The following is a 16,318-nucleotide window of genomic DNA, read 5'->3' as shown; positions in this document are numbered from 1 at the left end:
AATGATTGGAGACCAATTACTCAACTATAGTCATAGGCATGGATAGTCAAATCAAATCAAAAGTTCAACCAATTTCATATGCTGATTCCAAAACATTGCATATTCTACACCATAGCATGCAGGCAGGGAGAAATCAGGGGATATCAATCATGGAGACCTCTAGTAGCTGGAGTGCATGGCCGAAGCTGCACCAAGGGAACTGTAATTTGAAAGAGTACTAAAAAATGCATCCTGATGGAAAAGGTACTCTACATGGCAAAGTTTGCAGGGGAAATTTCCAGATATTAGATGAGAAGGTTAGAGAACATGTCCACTTATTATTCCTCGTTGTCAACACCACAACCTGCAACTGAAAGGAAATAATTAAGTTAGGAAATCAAGGGGTGTACAGAGGGGTCGTGAGCGACGTGCTGGGTAACAGGAGTAGATACAGTAGTGAAGAAAAGGTAGCAAGCACAACCGTCGCACCTTGTTGTTGCCTGAATGATGGTTTCCGCGGTGCTTGCCTGCAGGCATAGAGCGAGGATGGTGGCCTAGTGGTTACCCCTTCTACTTCCCTAATCATCGCCGCCGCATAGATCCCGGTACCCCGGATGCAATCCGAAATGAGCAGGCAAAGGAGAGAGACAGTCGACTGAGTCAAGAGAAGTCAAGCAAGAGGGAGACGCCGGTTCCGGGAGCGCCGAGAGTGCGAGGGAGATCCGAGTGCCAGGTGACGAAGTATATACATGCACTATATACAGATTTGAAAAATAGAAATGCAAACCTCTATTAATTTCTGCCCACGAGTGGTGCACTTCAGCCGCGATGAATGATTCCACAAACTGACGATTGATTGCTTCTGTCAATCTCGCTACTGAATTTCATCCCTTGGTCTGCTTCACCGAACAGACGCTTTCCTTAGTCTGGATGTGCCGTCCGAGAGGCCGGAGCCGCACGATCTCGCTGGACAAGGACCGGCCTCGACCGTAACCTAGCGATAGCATCCACCTGCGAACCTGCGAGTTGTTTCCTTTTTTCGAGGGTAAATTAAGGACCGGCACCCGATGGCACAACAACCGGTAATTGGGCTCTTTCGGTGAAACAGACCCAGTAGCTATAGAGAAAGGTCCAATTTCATACCAAAAGCCCAAAAATGTCACCAGAGCAGCGGCCCATCAAAGGTGAGCGCTAGTTGGTAGAGTTCAGAGGGAGCGAATTTGGAATTGAGGGATAATCGGATGGCCAAAAACGCCCTAATTGAGGATCGGGTGGCTACGAGTGCTAATGGCCTGGGAGGGCTGGAAAAGTGCTCAGTTATAATGTTTCTAAATATAGCTCAAGGACTCGATTACATAGATAGGGATCCACACAAAAACTCAAAGCTAGATCATACCAAACTTTATTCTACTAGATCAAGATATAACCAAAAGGATTGAACTAAGAAAAATGGTAGAGATAGAAGTGTGATGGTGATACGATACCGGGGCACCTCCCCCAAGCTTGGCAGTTGCCAAGGGGAGTGCCCATACCCATGTGTTTATGTCTCTTTATTCAGAGGTAGTGATGATGGAGTTGTTGATGACGGGGTGTCGCACATCAAGCGTAGGAGATCCTCCAACTTGCGGATAATGCCCTTGAGTGTGGTGGTATGCTCTTGCAACAATATATTTTCACGTGTGAGATACTTGTTTTGTATGCGAGCTAGCTCAATCATCTTGAAAGCTTCAATCTTAGTTGGGGTGAGATGATTGTACTATGGTTGAGAGAAGCCTTCTTCTTCTTCTACTGTTGGGACTTGCTCCTTAGAGACCTCCTTGATTTCCCCGATTTCTTCTTGCTTCGTCTCTATCTTCATTAGCCAAGCATCGTCGCCCACATTGGTGGAGGATGGGGACAACATATTGCTCTAATCTGCGGCAGAAACAACTCAAAATAAAAACAGAGGATTACGTCGTGGTATGGTGGTCAAAACCTTCGGGACATTTTATAATGAATTTTTACCGACCAAAAGAAGTATTGTGCAAGAAAATGGAGTCTGGAGGGCACACAAGGTGTCCACGAGGCAGGGGGCGCGCCCAGGGGGTAGGGCGCGCCCTCAACCCTAATGGATGCCTCATGCCCCTTTCGGACTACATCTTATTTTCCTATTTTTTAAATATTCCAAAACAGAGAAAAATTGCTATTAGAACTGCTTTGGAGTCGGTTTACTTACCGTACCACATACCTATTCCTTTTCGGTGTCTGAAACATTATGTACTCCTCCGGGGTTACGGTGTCAATAACATTGGTTTCAACATTTATGGGATTACCTGAGATATAATCTTTAATTCTTTGACCGTTCACCACCTTCGGATTTGTGCCTTCGAAGTTGTTGATTTTTATGGCACCGGAACAATAGACCTCCTCGATAATGTATTGACCTTCCCATTTAGAGAGAAGTTTTCCTGCAATACATCTTAAACGAGAGTTGTATAGCAAAACATAATCACTGATGCTTTTTCTATCCTTTTGTCATGCCATATTTTAACTTTTTCTTTAAATAGTTTGGCATTCTCATAGGCCTGGGTTCTCCATTCATCAAGTGAGCTAATGTCAAATAGCCTCTTCTCACCGGCAAGTTTGAAATCATAATTGAGCTCTTTAATAGGCCAATATGTCTTATGTTCTAGTTCGAGAGGTAAGTGACATGCTTTTCCATAAACCATTTTATAAGGAGACATACCCATAGGATTCTTATATGCAGTTCTATAGGCCCATAATGCATCATCAAGTTTCTTGGACCGATTTTTTCTAGATCTATTAACAGTCTTTTGCAAAATGAATTTGATCTCTCTATTACTCAATTCTACTTGACCACTAGACTGTGGATGGTATGGAGATGCAATTCTATGATTAACATCATACTTAGAAAGCATTTTACGAAAAGCACCATGAATAAAGTGTGAACCATCATCCGTCATTAAGTATGTAGAGACTCCAAACCTCAGAAAAATAACTTATTTAAGCATCTTAATAGAGGTGTTATGATCAACACTACTAGTTGGAATAGCTTCTACCCACTTAGTAACATAATCAACAGCAACTAAAATATGTGTATACCCATTAGAGGAAGGAAAATGTCCCATATAATCAAAGCCCCAAACATCAAATGGTTCAATAACAAGTGAATAGTTCATAGGCATTTCTTGACGTCTACTAATATTACCAATTCTTTGACATTCATCGCAAGACAAGACAAACTTACGGGCATCTTTGAAGAGAGTAAGTCAATAAAAACCGGATTGCAATACCTTGTACCGGATTGCAATACCTTATGTGCAGTTCTATCTCCAGCATGGTGTCCTCCATAAGCCTCGGTGACACTTACATAGGATCTGTTCCTGTTCATGCTTAGGTACACAACGTCTAATAACACCATCTACTCCATCGTTATAAAGGTGTGGGTCATCCCAAAAGTAATGTCTTAAATCGTAGAAAGTCTTTTTGTTTTGCTGGTATGTGAAACTAGGTGGTATAAATTTAGCAACAATGTAATTAGCATAATCAGCATACCATGGAGCAGTACGAGATGCATTTATGACAGCCAATTGTTCATCAGGAAAGCTGTCATCAATAGGTAGTGGGTCATCAAGAACATTCTGTGACCTAGACAAGTTGTCTACAACGGGGTTCTCGGCTCCCTTTCTATCAATAATATGCAACTCAAATTCTTGTAGCAAGAGAACCCATCTAATAAGTCTAGGTTTAGCATCTTTCTTTTCCATAAGGTATTTAATAGTAGCATGATCAGTGTTAACAGTTACTTTGGAGTCAACAATATAAGATCTGAACTTATCACGAGCAAATACAACCGCTAAAAATTCTTTTCAGTAGTAGCATACTTTCTTTGGGCACTGTCTAGAGTTTTACTAGCATATTAATTGGATAAAATTTAATTCCTTATCAACTCTTTGTCCTAGAACATCACCTACAGCATAATCACTAGCATCACACATGATTTCAAAGGGTAAATTCCAATCAGGAGGCTGAACAATAGGTGCAGAAAACAAGGCTTTATTAAGTATTTCAAATGCTTCTACACAATCATCATTAAAGACAAAAGGAACATCTTTTTGTAAGAGATTAGTCAAAGGCCTAGAAATTTTTGAGAAGTCTTTAGTGAACCTCCTATAAAAACCGGCATGACCAAGGAAACTTCTTGTACCTTTGATGTCCTTAGGACACGACATCTTTTCAATAGCATCAACTTTAGCTTTATCAACTTCAATACCTCTTTCAGAAATTTTATGCCCCAAGATAATACCTTCATTAACCATAAAGTGGCACTTCTCCCAATCCAAGACAAGATTAGTTTCTTCACATCTCTGCAAGACTCGATCAAGGTTGCTTAAGCAATCATCAAAAGAAGTTTCATACACGGAGAAATCATCCATGAAAAGCTCAACAATCTTTTCAAGAAAGTCAGAGAATATAGCAGTCATACATCTTTGAAAAGTAGCAGGTGCATTACATAAACCAAAAGGCATACGTCTATAAGCAAAGGTACCGAAAGGGCAAGTAAAGGTGGTCTTATCATTATCCTATTTTGAAACAGGTATTTGAGAGAAACCAGAGTAACCATCTAGAAAGCAAAAATGTGTATGTTTGGATAATCTTTCTAGCATTTGATCAATAAAAGATAAAGGGTAATGATCTTTTCTAGTAGCTTCATTTAATTTGCGGAAATAAATTACCATTCTACAACTGTAATAATTCTTTGTGGGATCAATTCATCCTTATCATTAGGAACAACAGTAATACCTCCCTTCTTAGGGACACAATGGACAGGACTTACCCACTGACTATCAGCAACATGATAAATTATACCCGCCTCCAGAAGCTGTAGTATTTCATTTCTTACCACTTCTTTCATCTTAGGATTTAACAGTCGTTGGTGATCAACAACTGGTTTAGCATCTTTCTCCAATTATATTTTGTGCTGGCATAGAGTGGGACTAATGCCCTTAAGATCATTAAGAGTATATCAATAGTAGACGGTGCTTCTTAAAAGTTTTCAATAATTTCTCTTCTTCCTGCTCTGAAAGGTTAGCACTAATAATAACAGGATATATCTTCTTTTCATCAAGATAAGCATATTTAAAAGTATCAGGTAATGGTTTAATCTCAAACACGGGATGACCCTTGGGTGGAGGAGGATATTTAAAAGTATTATGTACTTTAAAACACGGGAAGATAAGCATATTTTAAAGTATTATGTACTCCTCCGGGGTTACGGTGTCAATAACATTGGTTTCAACATTTATGGGATTACATGAGATATAATGTTTGATTCTTTGACCATTCACCACCTTCGGATTTGTGCCTTCGAAGTTGTTGATTTTTATGGCACCGGAACAATAGACCTCCTCGACAATGTAAGGACCTTCCCATTTAGAGAGAAGTTTTCCTGCAATACATCTTAAACGAGAGTTGTATAGCAAAACATAATCACTGATGCTTTTTGTATCCTTTTGTCATGCCATATTTTAACTTTTTCTTTAAATAGTTTGGCGTTCTCATAGGCCTGGGTTCTCCATTCATCAAGTGAGCTAATGTCAAATAGCATCTTCTGACCGGCAAGTTTGAAATCATAATTGAGCTCTTTAATAGGCCAATATGTCTTATGTCCTAGTTCGAGAGGTAAGTGACATGCTTTTCCATAAACCATTTTATATGGACACATACCCATAGGATTCTTATATGCAGTTCTATAGGCCCATAATGCATCATCAAGTTTCTTGGACCAATTCTTTCTAGATCTATTAACAGTCTTTTGCAAAATGAATTTGATCTCTCTATTACTCAATTCTACTTGACCACTAGACTGTGGATGGTATGGAGATGCAATTCTATGATTAACATCATACTTAGAAAGCATTTTACGAAAAGCACCATGAATAAAGTGTGAACCATCATCCGTCATTAAGTATGTAGAGACTCCAAACCTCAGAAAAATAACTTATTTAAGCATCTTAATAGAGGTGTTATGATCAACACTACTAGTTGGAATAGCTTCTACCCACTTAGTAACATAATCAACAGCAACTAAAATATGTGTATACCCATTAGAGGAAGGAAAATGTCCCATATAATCAAAGCCCCAAACATCAAATGGTTCAATAACAAGTGAATAGTTCATAGGCATTTCTTGACGTCTACTAATATTACCAATTCTTTGACATTCATCGCAAGACAAGACAAACTTACGGGCATCTTTGAAGAGAGTAAGCCAATAAAAACTAGATTGCAATACCTTGTACCGGTTGCAATACCTTATGTGCAGTTCTATCTCCAGCATGGTGTCCTCCATAAGCCTCGGTGACACGTGCATAGGATCTGTTCCTGTTCATGCTTAGGTACACAACGTCTAATAACACAATCTACTCCATCTTTATAAAGGTGTGGGTCATCCCAAAAGTAATGTCTTAAATCGTAGAAAGTCTTTTTGTTTTGCTGGTATGTGAAACTAGGTGGTATAAATTTAGCAACAATGTAATTAGCATAATCAGCATACCATGGAGCAGTACGAGATGCATTTATGAGAGCCAATTGTTCATTAGGAAAGCTGTCATCAATAGGTAGTGGGTCATCAAGAACATTCTGTGACCTACACAAGTTGTCTACAACGGGGTTCTCAGCTCCCTTTCTATCAATAATATGCAACTCAAATTCTTGTAGCAAGAGAACCCATCTAATAAGTCTAGGTTTAGCATCTTTCTTTTCCATAAGGTATTTAATAGTAGCATGATCAATGTGAACAGTTACTTTGGAGTCAACAATATAAGATCTGAACTTATCACAAGCAAATACAACCGCTAAAAATTCTTTTCAGTAGTAGCATACTTTCTTTGGGCACTGTCTAGAGTTTTACTAGCATATTAATTGGATAAAATTTAATTTCTTATCAACTCTTTGTCCTAGAACATCACCTACAGCATAATCACTAGCATCACACATGATTTCAAATGGTAAGTTCCAATCAGGAGGCTGAACAATAGGTGCAGAAAACAAGGCTTTATTAAGTATTTCAAATGCTTCTACACAATCATCATCAAAGACAAAAGGAACATCTTTTTGTAAGAGATTAGTTAAAGGCCTAGAAATTTTTGAGAAGTCTTTAGTGAACCTCCTATAAAAACCGGCATGTCCAAGGAAACTTCTTGTACCTTTGATGTCCTTAGGACACGGCATCTTTTCAATAGCATCAACTTTACCTTTATCAACTTCAATACCTCTTTTAGAAATTTTATGCCCCAAGATAATACCTTCATTAACCATAAAGTGGCACTTCTCCCAATTCAAGACAAGATTAGTTTCTTCACATCTCTGCAAGACTCGATCAAGGTTGCTTAAGCAATCATCAAAAGAAGTTTCATACACGGAGAAATCATCCATGAAAAGCTCAACAATCGTTTCACGAAAGTTAGAGAATATAGCAGTCATACATCTTTGAAAGGTAGCAGGTGCATTACATAAACCAAAAGTCATACATCTATAAGCAAAGGTACCGAAAGGGCAAGTAAAGGTGGTCTTATCATTATCCTATTTTGACACAGGTATTTGAGAGAAACCAGAGTAACCATCTAGAAAGCAAAAATGTGTATGTTTGGATAATCTTTCTAGCATTTGATCAATAAAAGGTAAAAGGGTAATGATCTTTTCTAGTAGCTTTATTTAATTTGCGGAAATAAATTACCATTCTATAAACTATAATAATTCTTTGTGGGATCAATTCATCCTTATCATTAGGAACAATAGTAATACCTCCCTTCTTAGGGACACAATGGACATGACTTACCCACTGACTATCAGCAACATGATAAATTATACCCGCCTCCAGAAGCTGTAGTATTTCATTTCTTACCACTTCTTTCATCTTAGGATTTAACAGTCGTTGGTGATCAACAACTGGTTTAGCATCTTTCTCCAATTATATTTTGTGCTGGCATAGAGTGGGACTAATGCCCTTAAGATCATTAAGAGTATATCAATAGTAGACGGTGCTTCTTAAAAGTTTTCAATAATTTCTCTTCTTCCTGCTCTGAAAGGTTAGCACTAATAATAACAGGATATATCTTCTTTTCATCAAGATAAGCATATTTAAAAGTATCAGGTAATGGTTTAATCTCAAACACGGGATGACCCTTGGGTGGAGGAGGATATTTAAAAGTATTATGTACTTTAAAACACGGGAAGATAAGCATATTTTAAAGTATTATGTACTCCTCCGGGGTTACGGTGTCAATAACATTGGTTTCAACATTTATGGGATTACATGAGATATAATGTTTGATTCTTTGACCATTCACCACCTTCGGATTTGTGCCTTCGAAGTTGTTGATTTTTATGGCACCGGAACAATAGACCTCCTCGACAATGTAAGGACCTTCCCATTTAGAGAGAAGTTTTCCTGCAATACATCTTAAACGAGAGTTGTATAGCAAAACATAATCACTGATGCTTTTTGTATCCTTTTGTCATGCCATATTTTAACTTTTTCTTTAAATAGTTTGGCGTTCTCATAGGCCTGGGTTCTCCATTCATCAAGTGAGCTAATGTCAAATAGCATCTTCTGACCGGCAAGTTTGAAATCATAATTGAGCTCTTTAATAGGCCAATATGTCTTATGTCCTAGTTCGAGAGGTAAGTGACATGCTTTTCCATAAACCATTTTATATGGACACATACCCATAGGATTCTTATATGCAGTTCTATAGGCCCATAATGCATCATCAAGTTTCTTGGACCAATTCTTTCTAGATCTATTAACAGTCTTTTGCAAAATGAATTTGATCTCTCTATTACTCAATTCTACTTGACCACTAGACTGTGGATGGTATGGAGATGCAATTCTATGATTAACATCATACTTAGAAAGCATTTTACGAAAAGCACCATGAATAAAGTGTGAACCATCATCCGTCATTAAGTATGTAGAGACTCCAAACCTCAGAAAAATAACTTATTTAAGCATCTTAATAGAGGTGTTATGATCAACACTACTAGTTGGAATAGCTTCTACCCACTTAGTAACATAATCAACAACAACTAAAATATGTGTATACCCATTAGAGGAAGGAAAATGTCCCATATAATCAAAGCCCCAAACATCAAATGGTTCAATAACAAGTGAATAGTTCATAGGCATTTCTTGACGTCTACTAATATTACCAATTCTTTGACATTCATCGCAAGATAAGACAAACTTACGGGCATCTTTGAAGAGAGTAAGCCAATAAAAACTAGATTGCAATACCTTGTACCGGTTGCAATACCTTATGTGCAGTTCTATCTCCAACATGGTGTCCTCCATAAGCCTCGGTGACACGTGCATAGGATCTGTTCCTATTCATGCTCAGGTACACAACGTCTAATAACACAATCTACTCCATCTTTATAAAGGTGTGGGTCATCCCAAAAGTAATGTCTTAAATCGTAGAAAGTCTTTTTGTTTTGCTGGTATGTGAAACTAGGTGGTATAAATTTAGCAACAATGTAATTAGCATAATCAGCATACTATGGAGCAGTACGAGATGCATTTATGAGAGCCAATTGTTCATTAGGAAAGCTGTCATCAATAGGTAGTGGGTCATCAAGAACATTCTGTGACCTACACAAGTTGTCTACAATGGGGTTCTCAGCTCCCTTTCTATCAATAATATGCAACTCAAATTCTTGTAGCAAGAGAACCCATCTAATAAGTCTAGGTTTAGCATCTTTCTTTTCCATAAGGTATTTAATAGTAGCATGATCAATGTGAACAGTTACTTTGGAGTCAACAATATAAGATCTGAACTTATCACAAGCAAATACAACCGCTAAAAATTCTTTTCAGTAGTAGCATACTTTCTTTGGGCACTGTCTAGAGTTTTACTAGCATATTAATTGGATAAAATTTAATTTCTTATCAACTCTTTGTCCTAGAACATCACCTACAGCATAATCACTAGCATCACACATGATTTCAAATGGTAAGTTCCAATCAGGAGGCTGAACAATAGGTGCAGAAAACAAGGCTTTATTAAGTATTTCAAATGCTTCTACACAATCATCATCAAAGACAAAAGGAACATCTTTTTGTAAGAGATTAGTTAAAGGCCTAGAAATTTTTGAGAAGTCTTTAGTGAACCTCCTATAAAAACCGGCATGTCCAAGGAAACTTCTTGTACCTTTGATGTCCTTAGGACACGGCATCTTTTCAATAGCATCAACTTTACCTTTATCAACTTCAATACCTCTTTTAGAAATTTTATGCCCCAAGATAATACCTTCATTAACCATAAAGTGGCACTTCTCCCAATTCAAGACAAGATTAGTTTCTTCACATCTCTGCAAGACTCGATCAAGGTTGCTTAAGCAATCATCAAAAGAAGTTTCATACACGGAGAAATCATCCATGAAAAGCTCAACAATCGTTTCACGAAAGTTAGAGAATATAGCAGTCATACATCTTTGAAAGGTAGCAGGTGCATTACATAAACCAAAAGTCATACATCTATAAGCAAAGGTACCGAAAGGGCAAGTAAAGGTGGTCTTATCATTATCCTATTTTGACACAGGTATTTGAGAGAAACCAGAGTAACCATCTAGAAAGCAAAAATGTGTATGTTTGGATAATCTTTCTAGCATTTGATCAATAAAAGGTAAAAGGGTAATGATCTTTTCTAGTAGCTTTATTTAATTTGCGGAAATAAATTACCATTCTATAAACTATAATAATTCTTTGTGGGATCAATTCATCCTTATCATTAGGAACAATAGTAATACCTCCCTTCTTAGGGACACAATGGACATGACTTACCCACTGACTATCAGCAACATGATAAATTATACCCGCCTCCAGAAGCTGTAGTATTTCATTTCTTACCACTTCTTTCATCTTAGGATTTAACAGTCGTTGGTGATCAACAACTAGTTTAGCATCTTTCTCCAATTTTATTTTGTGCTGGCATAGAGTGGGACTAATGCCCTTAAGATCATTAAGAGTATATCAATAGTAGACGGTGCTTCTTAAAAGTTTTTAATAATTTCTATTCTTCCTGCTCTGAAAGGTTAGCACTAATAATAACAGGATATATCTTCTTTTCATCAAGATAAGCATATTTTAAAGTATCAGGTAATGGTTTAATCTCAAACACGGGATGACCCTTGGGTGGAGGAGGATCCCCTAGGATTTCAATTGAAAAGTTGTGTTTCAAAATAGGTCCATGTTTAAAGAATACTTCATCTATTTCCCTTCTTTCATTCATAAACATATCATTTTCATGGTCTAGAAAATATTGTTCTAAAGGATCATTAGGAGGCACGACAACAGAAGCAAGACCAATAACTTCATCTTTACTAGGCAATTCTTTATCATGGGGTTGTCTATGAAATTTAGCAAAATTAAAGTCATGAGACATATCCCCTAAACCAACCGTAACAATATCTTTTTTGCAGTCTATCCTAGCATTAACAGTATTCAAGAAGGGTCTACCAAATATAATGGGACAAAAATCATCTTGTGGGGAACCAAGAACAAGAAAATCAGTAGGATATTTAATTTTCCCACACAAGACTTCAACATCTCTAACAATCCCAATTGGTGAAACAATATCTCTATTGGCAAGCTTAATTGTAACATCAATATCTTCTATCTCAGCAGGTGCAATATCATGCATAATTTCCTTGTATAAGGAATGAGGTATTGCACTTGCACTAGCACCCATATCATATAAGCCATGATAACAATGGTCTCCTATTTTAACATAAACAACAGGCATGCCAACAACAGGTCTATGTTTATTTTTAGTGTTAGGTCTAGCAATTCTAGCAGCTTCATCACAAAAGTAAATAACATGCCCATCAATATTATTGACCAAGAGATCCTTAACCATAGCAGTACTAGGTTCAACTTTAATTTGCTCAGGGGGTGTATGTGTTCTAGCATTACTCTTACGAACCACAGTTGAAGCTTCAGCATGATCCTTTATTCTAACAAGGAAAGGTGGTTTCTCAATATAAGCGGTAGGAACAATAGGGTCAACATTATAAGTGATAGTCTTTTCTTCAAATTTAATAGGTTCTACTACTTTTACTTCAATGGGAGGATGATATTTAAACCACTTCTCCTTAGGAAGATCAACATGAGTAGCAAATGATTCACAGAAAGAAGCTACTATCTCAGAGTAAAGTCCATATTTAGTGCTAAATTCACAAAAAGCATCGGTATCCATAAAAGATTTAACACAATAGAACTTAGGTGTTATACCTGACTCCTTACCTTTGTCGAGCTCCCAATCTTCAGAGTTGCGTTTAATTCTTTCCAATAAATCCCATCTGAATTCAATAGTCTTCATCATAAAAGAACCAGTACAAGAAGTATCGAGCATGGAGCGATTATTGAGAGAAAGCCGAGCATAAATTTTTTGAATAATAATTTCTCTTGAGAGCGCATGATTGGGGCATGAATATAACATTGACTTAAGCCTCCCCCAAGCTTGAGCGATACTTTCTCCTTCATGAGGCAAAAAATTATAGATATAATTACGATCACGATGAACCAGATGCATAGGATAAAACTTCTAATGAAATTTCAATTTCAATCGGTTGTAGTTCCATGATCCAATATCATCACATAGCCTAAACCATGTCAATACCTTTACCTTCAAAGATAAAGGGAAGACCTTCTTCTTGAAAACATCCTCGGGCATACCTGCAATCTTAAATAATCCACAAACTTCATCCACATAGATTAGGTGCATATCGGGATGTAATATTCCATCTCCTGTAAAAGGATTAGCTAGCAGTTTCTATATCATACCCGAAGGAATTTCAAAGTAAACATTTTCAGTAGGTTCAGTAGGTTGAGGAGCACTCTTTGCTCTACTGGTCGGGGTGAAGATACCCCTAACAAGCCCCTCAAAGAATTATTTTCCATAGTAACAAGTGACAGTAAATTTCAGCACACTATATAAAATTTTTCTTACCAAAGGCGCTTCACTCCCCGGCAACGGTGCCAGAAAAGAGTCTTGATGACCCACAAGTATATGGGGATCTATCGTAGTCCTTTCGATAAGTAAGAGTGTCAAACCAAACGAGGAGCAGAAGGACATGACAAACGGTTTTCAGTAAGGTATTCTCTGCAAGCACTGAAATTATCGGTGACAGATAGTTTCGTGATAAGGTAATTCGTAACGGGTAAAAAGTAACAAAAGTAAACAAGGTGCAGCAAGGTGGCCCAATCCTTTTTGTAGCAAAGGACAAGCCTGGAAGAACTCTTACATAAAGCAAAACGCTCCCGAGGACACATGGGAATTATCGTCAAGCTAGTTTTCATCATGCTCATATGATTCACATTCGTTACTTTTATAATTTGATATGTGGGTGGACCGGTGCTTGGGTACTGCCCTTACTTGGACAAGCATCCCACTTATGATTAACCCCTCTCGCAAGCATCCGCAACTATGAAAGAAGAATTAAGGTAAACCTAACCATAGCATGAAACATATGGATCCAAATCAGCCCCTTACGAAGCAACACATAAACTAGGGTTTAAGCTTCTGTCACTCTACCAACCCATCATCTACTTATTACTTCCCAATGCCTTCCCCTAGGCCCAAACAATGGTGAAGTGTCATGTAGTCGACGTTCACATAACACAACTAGAGGAAATACAACATACATCTCATCAAAATATCGAACGAATACCAAATTCACATGACTACTTATAACAAGACTTCTCCCATGTCCTCAGGAACAAACGTAACTACTCACAAATCATATTCATGTTCATAATCAGAGGGGTATTAATATGCATAAAGGATCTGAACATATGATCTTCCACCGAATAAACCAACTAGCATCAACTACAAGGAGTAATCAACACTACTAGAAACCCACAGGTACCAATCTGAGGTTTTGAGACAAAGATCGGACACACGAGATGAACTAGGGTTTTAGAGGAGATGGTGCTGCTGAAGATGTTGATGAAGATTGACCCCCTCTCGATGATACAATCGATGGTGATGACGATGGTGACAATTTCCCCCTCCGGAGGGATGTTTCCCTGGAAGAAAAGCTTCGCTGGAGCCCTAGATTGGATCCACCAAGGTTCCACCTCGAGACGGTGGCGCTTCATCCCGAAAGCTTCCTTATGATTTTTTCTAGGGCAAAAGACAACATATACCAGAAGATGTGCATCGGGGGGCTGCCAGGTGGCCCACAAGGCAGGGGGCACGCCCAGGGGTAGGGCACGCCCTCCACCCTCGTGGACAGTGGGTGGCCCCCCTCTGGTGCTTTCTTCGCCCAATATTTTTAATATATTCCAAAACTGACTTTCGTGGAGTTTCAGGACTTTTAAAGTTGTGCAGAATAGGTCTCTAATATTTGCTCCTTTTCCAGCCCAGAATCCCAGCTGCCGGCATTCTCCCTCTTTATGTAAACCTTGTAAAATAAGAGAGAAAAGGCATAAGTATTTTGACATAATGTGTAGTAACAACCCATAATGCAATAAATATTGATATAAAAGCATGATGCAAAATGGACGTATCAATGGCATACCATACCAGTTCATCTTGTCCGTGCTGTCATATACAAGCACATCGCCGAAATCCTCATAGTCATGACGAGACTGGGAGTCACACAAGAACATCCTATTCATATGTCCTGCCTTATCTAGCTTGTACTCGAAAAATAAGCGAGGATCCCTTTCTTTCCTACTGGCCATGATGCATATGACTATGGCAGCATCACCTTTTGAAAGCAGCTACCTCTTCTCCCTGGCGCAAAGGTTGTATATTTCACGCCTGGTAAAACCAGCACCGCCATAGCATACTGTTTGGCGATGAAGGAATCCATAATGTCGTGAATTCTAATCCCTGCAGCTCCCATGGACATTATGTCAGCACTCTTGTACTCTTTGATTTTCCCGTGGGACCAAAGAAAAGGTACCTCGTCCGGTCTTGCCATCATATGGCTATGCTTGTCCTCAAAACTTCCAACATACCGAACCCCACGCTTTTGGTCAAGCTTGACGGTCAGCTGCGCTTCGCAGTTGCAGCGTGTCTCTGCTCTGAGCCTACGGGTGCGTCCTTCCTCGGTTAGCAACTTGCTGTCACGTTTCCCTTCTCTGGAACAAACAAACTGCCTATAACGCATGTCATGTGCCTCGGTTTTGGTATACCTGACCTTACGCTTTCTAATGTTGAAACAGTTATCTCTAGCATAGCTGTTGTAGAAATCAAACACAGCATCGTGAGACATAAAAGTCACTTCCATTATCTGCATGAACATATCTCTCTTATCATTTGCATTGGCAATATCTTGGAAATCCCCCCCCCCCATCTTCTATCACCTACACAATCAATACATAGCCATGAAAAGAGTTTTCTATGGTTTAACATTACTTCCATACAACATTGATTACACACATGCCTCACTCATGATGACCGACGACTATGACTCCCCAGACTCAGGTGCATATCTAATGATTCTTCATTAAGGCCTGTCTCTGCGTCGGATTCACCGTAATAGTCGTATGCATTATGACATTTGGAAATGAGCTGAAAAATACAACACAAATAAATAATTACTTAGCATATAATTTTCCAGCAAAAATTCAACTTGCATGCCAACAAAAATTTCCACTTCCATACCTAACTAATGTAATCTTCATTCGAGAGCTCCGAGTTGTTTTCCTGACCATCATCAAGCTCATCCATCTATAAATTTTCAACACAAAAATATAATGTTGTCGGATGCCACCAAAAAATTACAACATGATAATGCCACTCGCATTTTGATCTTTTCGTTCCCATTCTCTGACCAATCTCCACGATCTGAATTTTCATCATCTGACCAATCTTCTATCCAGTCTTTCATCAGTTCTCCAAACTCCATGTCTACCATGATATCAGTTAACTCATCTTCCGCCATTTCCTACAACAAATAATATGTATCATCACATGTGCAAACATTATCAATATTGAAATATACAACACATAGCACACGATCACGGATGTTAAGTAAACTACCCCAACCGAGGGCATTCAGATCTTGCAAACCTTGTAAGGAAGATGGCCACGGCACCGTCGTGATCACTTTGAATCGCGAGGAGCAGCACTACAAAACCTAGCTAGATCTGTGATTACCTCTGCCGCCGGATACCTAGGTTATCCGCCACATCAAATAACGATTGTCGTCGTGCACACAACTGACGGCAACCGACGCTATGTTAACCCCTAGACTGAAGAAACCCAGATCACGAGGAGCACCACTACCGGAACAAGATCCATGATCGCCTGCGCCGCCGGGTAGC

Source organism: Triticum dicoccoides, chromosome 3B (assembly GCF_002162155.2).
Source record: "Triticum dicoccoides isolate Atlit2015 ecotype Zavitan chromosome 3B, WEW_v2.0, whole genome shotgun sequence".
Classification (NCBI taxonomy): Eukaryota; Viridiplantae; Streptophyta; class Magnoliopsida; order Poales; family Poaceae; genus Triticum; species Triticum dicoccoides.
The sequence above is the reverse complement of the archived record's forward strand: the minus strand, read 5'-3'. Positions refer to the sequence as shown.